Source organism: Anarrhichthys ocellatus, unplaced genomic scaffold, assembly GCF_004355925.1.
Source record: "Anarrhichthys ocellatus isolate YVR2014 unplaced genomic scaffold, GSC_Weel_1.0 scaffold5, whole genome shotgun sequence".
NCBI classification, from domain to species: Eukaryota; Metazoa; Chordata; class Actinopteri; order Perciformes; family Anarhichadidae; genus Anarrhichthys; species Anarrhichthys ocellatus.
The window spans coordinates 6,466,491-6,477,943 of record NW_022280035.1 but is presented as its reverse complement, the minus strand read 5'-3'; positions in this window follow the sequence as shown (position 1 = coordinate 6,477,943).

Below are 11,453 nucleotides of genomic sequence, written 5' to 3'. Positions count from 1 at the left end.
TACATTGGGACATTAAATAGAACCAATTAGGCCTGGAATAAATGATTATTATGTTTAATTGATCTGTCGGTTAAGATTAATTGATTTTGCCTATAAAATGCCACTAAATAGTAACAATACCCATCACAACCTGCAGGAGCCCAAGGTGACACATTAACCTGGCTTGTTTTGTCGGACAAGCAACCCACAATTCAAATAGCTCTCATTTACAATCATAACAAATAATGGCAAATATGTTTGCTTGATAAATGACTCAATCTACTTAGTAATTGAGAAAATTGTTATTAAAAGGATCCGTTTACACAGATTATTTCGGATTGCGTTTGAGACCGCAAATATTTGACTGAAAAGTCATTAAATGGAGGGTATTGAACAGGCAGAGAAATTCTAAAGAAAGATGCAATGGAGTTGCATTATGGGAATTGATACTACATAGGAGTGCAGTATCAATTCCCTTACTGGAGTAGCCTTTTTCCGTTTTCTGTTGGTTGACTAATCATTCAGTGTGTAGGATTTGGTGGCATCTAGCAGTGTGGTTACAGATCGCAACCAACTGAATACCCCTCCGCTCACTCCTCTGTTTCCAAGACTGCGGTAACGTGAGCCACTGAGTGCAAAACCGTGATAACGCCATTCGCCTCGCTCCGAGGTCATCCATACCATAATAATTTTACTTTAGAGCAACGGATGTCAGATAGAGGCTGGCGATACCACTGTTTTGCACTTTGTAGCTCATGTTACTCCAGTTTTTCTAGTGTGACTACAGTGGCCTTCAGGTAATGTAAAAATGCAAAAGGCCCTTTCTTGAGTCAGTCTTTGGTTTGTCCATTCTGGGCTACTGAAGAAACATAGCGGTGCATCATGGTGGACTAATAAAGAGACCCACTAATAAAAAAGTAGATATAGGGCTCATTCTAAGCTAACGAAAACACAATGATTCTTAGTTTCAGGTGATTAAACACTAATCAAAACATAGTTGTTAATATTATATTCAATTTCTGCTGATAAATCCCTCGAATTGCTACACTGGCCATTGAAAATGAAGTTTCAACATATATAATATATAATCACGTATTGATCAAATCCATTTAGTTCATGAATTTGAGATGTGGATGAAGTAGAGTTGAAGTTGAATCGGGTTCATAACTGATTCATTAGCTGTAAACATAACATAACCTTTTAGGTTGAAATGGAGAACTTTTTGGCTACCAGTGGCCTATTTACTCATGCAGACACAGAGCAACATCAGCATTCATTCAGACTGATGAGTCTTAAGTGTTCTTTTAGCTCTGTTTTTGTCTCCACCAACTCCTGAGGGAAATATTTGGCTCTTTAGCTGCTAAATGCTCCACTGTGTTCACCAGCTATAGTCTCTAACTGTGTCTGCTGTTTAGTGTGAAACTGCAGCGACTTCTTTCACATACACTTGGCCATTTGATCCATTGTTGATATACATAATATTGGTTATAGTGGCTTTAATTCTTCAATCCACTAAAATATGCTTTATAAGTGAGTGTGCGGGACTGAAAACTCAATATTTGGAAGAGCACAGTATCTTCTTTTACCATTCATCTGTAAATATCCACCACTGCAAATTCTAAAGATGCAGAGTTCTTTTCTAATTAACAAAAAAACCCACCTCGCTTACACATCAAAAACTAGTGGCGTGGGAGTGATATAACAAGCTGCTGGAATCCAGAGACTCTCATTTCATAGCATGTTTGAATGTTCAGCAAGTATACTGTTCCATTTAAAAAGAGCCTTCCCCTGTTGTTGACAGAGATAAACATTCTTTTTATGGCAGTGCTTTGACGTCGGTGAAGTGAAGCTGACAGTCCAGTAACAGGGGCCGTTTGCTAATGATTTTTGAGCAGCCCCCAACTGAGTCCTAAATGTCTGCAATATCCATAAACAACTCTATACTGTCCAATTAGGCAGACAGAGATGTACTGGGCTGTCAGACAGATTTGCATGGCTAAGCACCTGAGATCCAGAGGATGATGAGGGGGATGGTTCACCGGCCAGGGAGAGAATGTGCACAATGGATGACTTTCATTACAGCATTACCGCTTTACATACACACTCATCCAATTACTGCCTGGATTAATTGATCATCGTACCTTTCTTTCCCCAGCACCAGAGCTGGTGTGTTTTTCTCCCTTCTGTACCGACTACACGACCCGCTGCTTTCATTCCTTCTGCTCTATAGCGCCTGTCCCAGGTTTACAGCCAGAGCTCTTCATAAAAACTCCGAGGGGACATTTTGAGAAGGGAGGGGGGTTTTGTTAGAGAAAGCCATCGTCGGCCAACCACTGCGAGGACGGCCATTTGCAGGATCGCATACATTGGGAATAATTAGAATTTATGTGCGCTCGTCAATCCCGCCTCATCCCCTTCTCTGCTGTAGACCCATCAGTGGTCAGAAGGTTCACCGGAGCATGACTCATCCCTGAGTGCCTTTGATCAGAATGAATTATGCCCCTTAGATTCATTATGGCACTTTATTTCTCCTCTCTGTCCTCCTCCCTTGTCCGTTCAGCACCGGGAATGAAATGTACAAGACAGGGTACATATTTTATTGTATGCATGCTGTCATGCACGCACAGTTAGGGATAAGAGGTAGGCAGTGGTGGTTTAGCCTAGCTTCCCAATGTAATACTCTATGAGAGTGCAAAGTGTGTTAGAGGAAACAGGAAAAAAACTCCAGAATATTTGTAACTTCAGCAAACAGGCCTGAAACCTAATGGCATGGGGGAGATTTGTCGGAGCCATCTTGCAGCTAATTTGAAAAGAGGCACAACTGGAAGACTTCAAATGTGGCATCGGGAAACCACTTTAATATGACAAAAATCTAATTGAACTCACGCTGTTTAGTGTACAGGACTATGACAAATGCTAATGGGTTCATTTAAGATCATTTCAAATACAAACGAGTCTTGGCTTTCTGTTCATTAATTACTGCTAATTATACGAACAGCTAGCCTTGTCGGAGCAGTGCATTTGAGTTGTCTCTGAGTTGTGAACATCAGGTCTGAACGTGAGGATGTCCCATTCCCCTCCTGGAAGATAATGTCTGGCGATGGTGAGATGAAGGAACATCACTGTGTTAGACACACAGCTGTTATTTTTTTACTTTATTTTGTAATATAAGTAGTTGTTCTTTTACCTGACTGTTTTTACCTTGCGTTTCTCTACAGAGCTTTGTTTTGAAGAAATGATTCATGGATTTCAAACTGCTAACCCATAATTTATTTTGAAAATGTAAAATACTGTCTTTCATGTCTCTGCAATCCACAACTGTCCCATTTTTCTAAATACAGTTCATAAAGTGAGATTTCATGAGAATAACTCATCAGCGTCATTTAGAGAGAGAGCAGATTGCATCAACTCATTTCGCATTTTTAATTGTAGTTTTCTTTCCTTCCCTGGCCCCAGTCCCCTCCAGGGGAAGAGCCCAGTAACAGAAAGGTTAGCAATCTCTGATGCAAGCAAGCTGCTAGGTTTCAGATCATGTCAAGTCTTTCTCTGTTAGCCTTCTCTGCCTGGTTAATAATGTAGTTACCTATCCTCGTTCATTTATGCATGCTATAACATTACCTATCCAGATTTAGAGAAAAAAAAAGAGGTGATATCTGAAATAATTACCACTTCCAAGTGGTCAATCTTTTTTTAACTGTTGTTTTCAGCCTCTGTTCAGAGCTTCATCAGTAATCAAGGGTTAATTTCACACCTCAGTGGATTGCCTGCCTTAATCTCTATTCAGTGTAATTAAATCTGTCCAATAAAGTGAGCTCTTTTCCTCTTTGTTCTCTCCCATCTCCTACTCTCTTTTTTTTATTGTTTTACACCCATCACATCTCATCGTCTGAACTACAGGCCATCCAGCCTCACTTGACAGGCAGAATATATCCCTAAAATTAAAACATTCCTGACTGAGATTGTAAGGGGGAAAGAGAGGGAGAGGGAGAGGGAGAGGGGGAGTTTGTTGAGCATGGTGGGAGAGGAAAAGGAAAGGGAAGGGAAGCTGACACATCCAGTGTCTATTTTACTTTCTTTCTTTTTTTTCATTTCAGCAGACTGGAATGTGAAGATTTGACCTTGTCAATCAGACCTCTTGACAAGTTTAATCACGGTGTGCCCTCTGCAAAATCATGGCTAAATAGGAATGCAAATAATAGAGCGCTGGGGCCTCTTATAAATGCTAATCAAGAGGACTAATCAACTGACAGGTCCACAGATATGGCCTGCAAAAGGAGTCACTCAAACACGTTTTTGGCAACATTAATAAGAGGACAAATTAATAACATTAACATCTACATCCGTCCTATTCTTGTTTTTCCAACTGCATATGTGACACATTTTTATGTTTCTAAATCTATTTTTTGTCTCCGAACATGAGACAAAAGGTTATATCTAAGCTGTGTAAAGGGTATCTTTCTTTTCAAGCAAGACCAGCCAGGGATTTCTGAACAATGTAAATGAGTCTTGCCAATCCACCCCTCTGTGATCTGCCACAAAAGTCAAGGGCTCCATGAAGACTTTGAAATGTTGATTCGGTTGAGTATGGTGACTTCCCTTTGCACCTTTAAAAAATACAACTGATCTAACTTTTATGTGCACTTGAAAGTTTTGAAGGTTGCTTCTCTCTCTCTCCCCCAATTGTCAAAGATGTCAAAGCTAAATATGACATTCCGTCTTGCCGCGACTGCATCAAAAGTCAAGGCTTTTTTTAAGTCCGTAAGATCAGAAAGACAAATCCCAATACTTTGCCTCAAGTCTTTTGAGCTTTATCCATCACATCTAAAATCAAACAAACAAATCAAGCAATCACTTAAAACACATGTTGAATCGGAATCCACATCCACAGATATTCTTTGTGAAATACTGCAGTTGCTTTGTGGTTCTGAATCTATAATTTCATTTATTTAGAGAACCTTATACATGCAGAAGGGGTAAATTGGATTTGCCTCGCCATAATTATACATGATTTTAGATGGTTTGGTTTGTCACTGGGAATAAAAGGGGTTATATGGCACATCAGCTGGATCTAACATTTTTTAAGACTTACACTTCTCCGTTCGCTAATGATGGTTTACAGGCCAATTCTCTGGGGGCAGTCTGAGTGCTTCCAAGATATCACATCTTCACAGGCAATCCACATAACTTAGTCTGGCAATGCCAAAGGGAGGGTTGAAAGACACGCCAAAAGCGTGAGTAAGAGATGTGTCAGAAAACAGCACCATATATATAAATCTGTGCAAACAAAACATTACAAAATCAAATCCTCTTTCACCTTCTCATTCCTCTGCTCTGGCTCCTTTCTCTAAATTGCAACATTTAATGTGGATTTTTGAGGCCTGAACATAAATCCAACGCATTTTAATTTTTTTTCTTGCGTTATAATACGTCGGGCTGAGGCACATCCATAAGTCGAACCAGCTCGTCATGAAAGAATAATACCAAAAAAATAAAATCTTATCGCTGATATTCTGTTGGATTATAGTTCAGTAACATTCAGCCGCCTACATCACCTGCACAGGAAGATCAACATCCAAACAATGGAGCAGCCAAGACCAGACATCATTAGGCTTCTTAACACCTCACAAAACACAGACAGCCAATTTGGCCATGAGCTGAGATAGCTACTAGTAGTCTGCAACCTCACTATGGACTAATGATGGTCTAAGCCTGTCTTAGCCCCTCACAGGCCTGTTTGATCAGGTACAGTAGAAATCTAGTGTGACGTGAAGTTGACTATACATTGAGCAGTATTTACCTGCTTGAATCCCATCGGGTGTTTGGCAGATGATCAACAGAGGTGTTATTTAAACTGATGTATATCAGCTTTACAATACAGTACCCGTCACCCGTCACTCTATCTATGCTGGACTAAAATTAACAGAGTGAGAGAGGGTGGAGAAAGAGCAATGCACATGTCCATCAACAAAGATGTGTGCTGATGTGTAATATGCTGAATTTTCCACTGAAGACGCATCATAAAAACAATTTTAGTGTGCTATCACCAGGCTATTTGCAGAGCTATTTTATCTGTTTTGATTAAAAAATATATAGCAGAGATCATTTGGCACCGAGCAGACCATCTACCCAGGACGGCAGGCAGCTGGATGGATGGCATGAGGGCAAATATAGGGAGGAATGATGCACAGTATTTATAGCATCCAGATAACACTAGGTTGGAAATTGACAGGCCCACCTAATGATGCTCCTCAAAGTGGCATGGATGCAGACGAGTGGACCTCTTCAAATGGGAGGCCAATCCCTGCTGACACAGGGGATAATAGCCCAGCATTGAGCCCATTGTCTGGGCACCCCACACCATGGCATTTGGGACTGAGCTGCCCCTATTCCTGCGGACAAATGATCCGCACTCTGCCAGGGAATGTCAGCCATCATGTCCCTCAGTCAGTCTGTTCACATGAGCGATGATGGCAGAGGCCACTTTCTTGTAACCCTATTAGTTTATGAATAATTAGCCCTATAGCAACAAATAGGACGGGATATCTATCTATCTATCTATCTATCTATCTATCTATCTGTATATCTATCTATCTACCTACCCATCTATACCTATCTATATATCTACCTACCTACCTACCTATCTATCTACCTATCTACCTATCTACCTATCTACCTATCTATGAATCTGTGTTATAATTGCGCGTAAACAAAAGAAACTCTCTACAGTCATTATAAACCCACCCACAGCTGCCACTGGGACCTCCATTAAGCCCAGTGTTCCTGAGATGCTCTGGTCTTATCTGATTCATCAACAAGACGTTGGCTGGCATGATTTATCTATGCCACTTACTTGTTTTCATTTTGCCCGGGGGCTGCTGCCAGCATCAGGGGCTTCTTTTTACAATGTGACAGCTCCATCTCAAGAGAAAAGACTCCCCATGCAAAAACAGTGCATCAAAACAAATAAGGCCCGAACCACTTAAGAGAAGTGGCTGCGTTCAGGACCCATTTTCACTACATGTCAACCAAATGATGCAACGGCACGCTCAAATCTGCATTACTTCTGTCTCTATGCCTTTTGTCTGGAAATTCCATGTGTGAGCCTAAAAATAGGGTGTAAACACAAACATGTTCTATTATGTATTAGTTGTTTTTTTTATTTAGAGTACATATTTGACCCCAAAATTATACAAAAAATATATTTTTTAAATTGATTATCTGAGTTTTTGTTCTCTGCAGGTGTCCATTTACCCATCTTCTTTGCGAAAATTCTCCACCTCTCAGTTTACAACTGCCTTCCCCTTCTATGCTCCCCAAATCTACAGGCAACGGGACGCTCTTGTACATTAAATAAGAACTGTCACCCTGGGCAACTTGCAGCAATGAAGCATTTATTCTGCCTCACATTTCCTGGCACTTAGAATTATTTCCTTCATGCCTGATAACCAAATTACAATATGGCAGGTCTCCCCGGAGCCACAGGATTGTTAGTGCCAGCTCACAACATACTTTCAACTGATGTGGCATTTCATGTACAGCTGCCAATCAAAGCCAGCAGAAGGGAGAGATGTAAATGAGGGCGGGCCCGACGGTGTTCAATTACTGCTCTGAGCTCTGCATAATCCCCCTTCCCACTGACTGACTGACTGACAGCTCCACATTCCTCCTCATCCCCAGCTTTCTCCCCCAATTCCACTACCTAGGTTTTGCCTCATACTGTTACATGGAATCAGACATTGGAGGGAATTTCTGTCATTTCCATTTAGAATAGTGCAAATGTATTATCTGACATCTGAAGGACCGTAAAGGTACGGCACGTGTCTTCAGAAAGTAAATTATTGCTTACAACAAATTCCCTACAATTTGTGGCCCGAAGCGCAAAGCTAAACAAAGTCTCCTATAGGCTACGTCAGTGTCTTTGACTCTGTTGAATATAATTCTCTCTTTCCCATTATAAAAGAATGGGACTTTCAACAGCTGAGTGGGCCGAGATACTCTTAGCTGCCTACTCAGCATCAACCTTTGGTAAATACTCAGATTAAGGAGATCCATGAATAGTGCCGGTATCTTTTGCTCTTTCTGTCATAAAGACGCCTTTAGATTCCTCTTAATCCTCGTGTTAAAGGTACGCCAGCCGAATGGCTTAAGCAATGTTCTGCTTGTGACTGAGAAATGATGCCATTAGACCTGCATGATTCAAAATGCTATGTTTTTGTGCAGGAATGTTTTAATACCAGTGTATCATGGGGCATAATTCTATATAGTTCGTCTGGCTTCATTTCATTTTAAAATATCAAATTGTTTTTTTCTCCACAGTCACCTGATTTTCGTCTCCCCGCCGTCGTCTTCGTCATTTACTTCTCTCGTCTGTCTCAAACTGGCACTTTTGTTGCATTTCAAGAGGTTGATAAATCAATCCATCAAAAAATTCTTTGCGGTGAAACTCAATCAAGAAAGGTCATGTCGGCGGGAAAAGAACAGATTAAATTAGCATTGAATTAGACATGGAAAGTGAGCTCTGTCAAAACCATCACTGTGCTCAGCACAATTAGAATATGTTAATTATGCATTTCATTAAGGGGCCTCAGCGCTCTTTGAATGTGAGATGAAATGTCACTGGTGTAGGCAGCCGAAAAATGGAAGATTGCCAGGCACAACTTTCTTTGTGCAATGTGTGACACCTTCATTAACATCAGGGATTGCTAGTCTGATTAGACTTTTTGTATTAGTTTAAGCCTTTAGGCTTTCAAATGCTATGCCTTTTTTCTTTTCCGTTTTGATGTGGCAGCTAAGACCCTTCTCCATTTCCAAGCAGATATTGTCTATGGTTCAATCCTTTGTTTAAATTCGCCAACATAATGCCACGACATTGGATGCAGCATCTCATTGTCTTTGGGTAGATGACGTCATTTACCGCGTCTTTGTTTCACATAATCTCGGGTCACTTTCAGCAGTGCTGAGACTTGAAGAGCCAAAATTCCCACAGTGTGTGCTCATATCGAAGATGTTCAGGGTGGCCTTTGTGTTAATGCGTGTGATGTTGACATTAAATAGTTAGGATTTTTCAGTTTTAGCTGTAGAACATCAGTACTCACAATTCGATCGAGCATGGATGGATGGTATATATAGATAAGGTTGGCACTTACAGCTCATCATAGAAGAGAAACTGCAGGACAGACTTATTTCTCCGCACCAGTGAGTGATTAACTTCTGAGTGAACTCGGGAATATCCCACATGGTGTAATGGTTGACAGGTCATCACGTTGCATTCTGTGGAAATCGCATGGAGAACAGATGATAGGTAAGTGAAAGTTGGACTGTGGCAGCAGCTTACATTATAGATCAGCCAACTTTTAAAACTTCATTAAAACAAAATGAAAGCACTTCCCGGCACACTTAAATTAAATCGAAATGCTTTGGGAAAGAGATGATGAAAGCCAAAAGTGGGAGCTGTCTGACAATTTCAGCGCTCACATACTTTCATGACATAAGATGATTCTTGTGTGCTGAAAGTGAATCGTAGGAATGATTGTCTCTGGAAGACCCCATCTCACAGATGTAATATAGATGTCTTGAATGAGTGACTACCTGCTGGCCTGTCTTTGCACCCATAACCGAGAATATACTGTACCTGTAGAATACAGCTCCCACCTCTGTAGCTACGGCACGAGATTGCCTTCTTACGCCAACCACGGAGGGTTAAGGAGGTGAGACTGAAGCTGGGGATCAATTTCTTTATGTATTTATGGTTTGCTGTATAACAGTCATTAATATAAAATCAATCACGACTTGGATATTACAATTTAATAAGAAGATTTCCATTCTTTATCAAGTAGTTCGACACATCTTCTGCAGAGGCCTTCATCTTTGCCTGAAAGGATGTATCCCAGTGTGTGACGGCTCATATTTTCTGTGGCTACTTTCACTTTATCCACCTCGCACGGTCAGCATATACGTTCTCACATGAGGGATGGTTCAGAACCATCCTCAAGGATAAGGGTCCTGCAAACGATGAAGTCGGATCATTCACTGTCTCGGCTCCATTTGAGGTTTTGGTTTATGGGGAATCGTGCGGTGGCACTGAAGCCTCTGACTGACTGCTCAGGTGGGAGGAATTCAGTACCTTCACAACTTTGCCACAAGTGTGTCATTTGCCTTTCTCGTCTCGCTGTCGAGCCTCTGTCACATTAAAACCTCAGCAGCTGTGACACTTGCACTCCTAAGAGAAGTGGAGTAATTAAAATGTATCAATCACTTGTTTTAGCACATGAAGCTATTTTTCCCCTGTTTGATCTGATATGGACAGCAACAACAAAACGAACAATGAAGGCGTCATGTCGGGAAATAATCTACTTACAGGTACAGCACTGCAGGGAAGCACTCGATCATACGTGAAAAATGGAGGTCCATGTCCAAGGCCTAAATGTATTCCATGGCCGGAGAATGAACTTGCTGCCCATGTGACACATGATTTACACAGGAAAAGGCCTGTGACTCCCTACAATGATAGATCTACGCCTGAGTCTGCCTGGGCTCACTCTATGACATATAATCCTTCTCTTTTAAGTTGTAAGATAGAGATAGATAACAAAATGCTGTATTGATTTCCCTGTCTGCACAGTGGCTGGGTTTTTAAGACTGCACATGTCCATGTCTGAATCTTGACCACATTGACAACTGTCTATGCAGCTCATACTATCACTGTTGCTTACAGTTGCATCATTGGATCAATTTAGCTTCTCTGATATTCAACGCATGTTCTGCATAAAAAAACATAGACACCTGAAGTGTTGTCTATATGTTAAGAGACGCATCTTGTTTCACCACTGTGATTTTGGTTATGTGTGATCACGTCTATTCACGCTTGGAGAGGTAGTCCTTTCATAAATTCAGAAACTGTTGTGACTTTGTGGCATTGGTTCGCCAATGTGGCTGGAGAGGAGGCGTATTTCAAACATGCAGAAGATCCATAATATTCTCAAAATTGGTCTTTTTTTTAGGGAAGATATAAAGTAAGACTTGTGGTTTACATATTGTAACATTGCCATGCGTCTTCAAAAGGCTTAAAAGCGGCTTTCATGACAATGAAAAGAAAAAGGCCCAAAATATGCAGTGCAGATATATACATGTCACAAATGTTGGTAAATGAAGAACGATGAATGTCTTCAGATCCCTTCTACATTTTGGAGGATTTAATGTGACTGGTCTATATATACCCTGTACTTATTTATAATTTACCAGGCAGTGATGGAGTAAGTATTCAGATAATGTACAGTAGACAGTAGCCAATACTTGCTTACTAATATAAAAGTAAATCTGCATCTACATTATTATTTGAATGAAGGCACAAAATGTAAATGTGAAACAGAAGTACTGCAGACATATGACCCCTGTGAGTGTTGGATTACCATTAGTAATGCATGAGAGATGTAGCATTCTACTCTCGTAGTTGGTCGCAGTGGAGCTAATTTTAA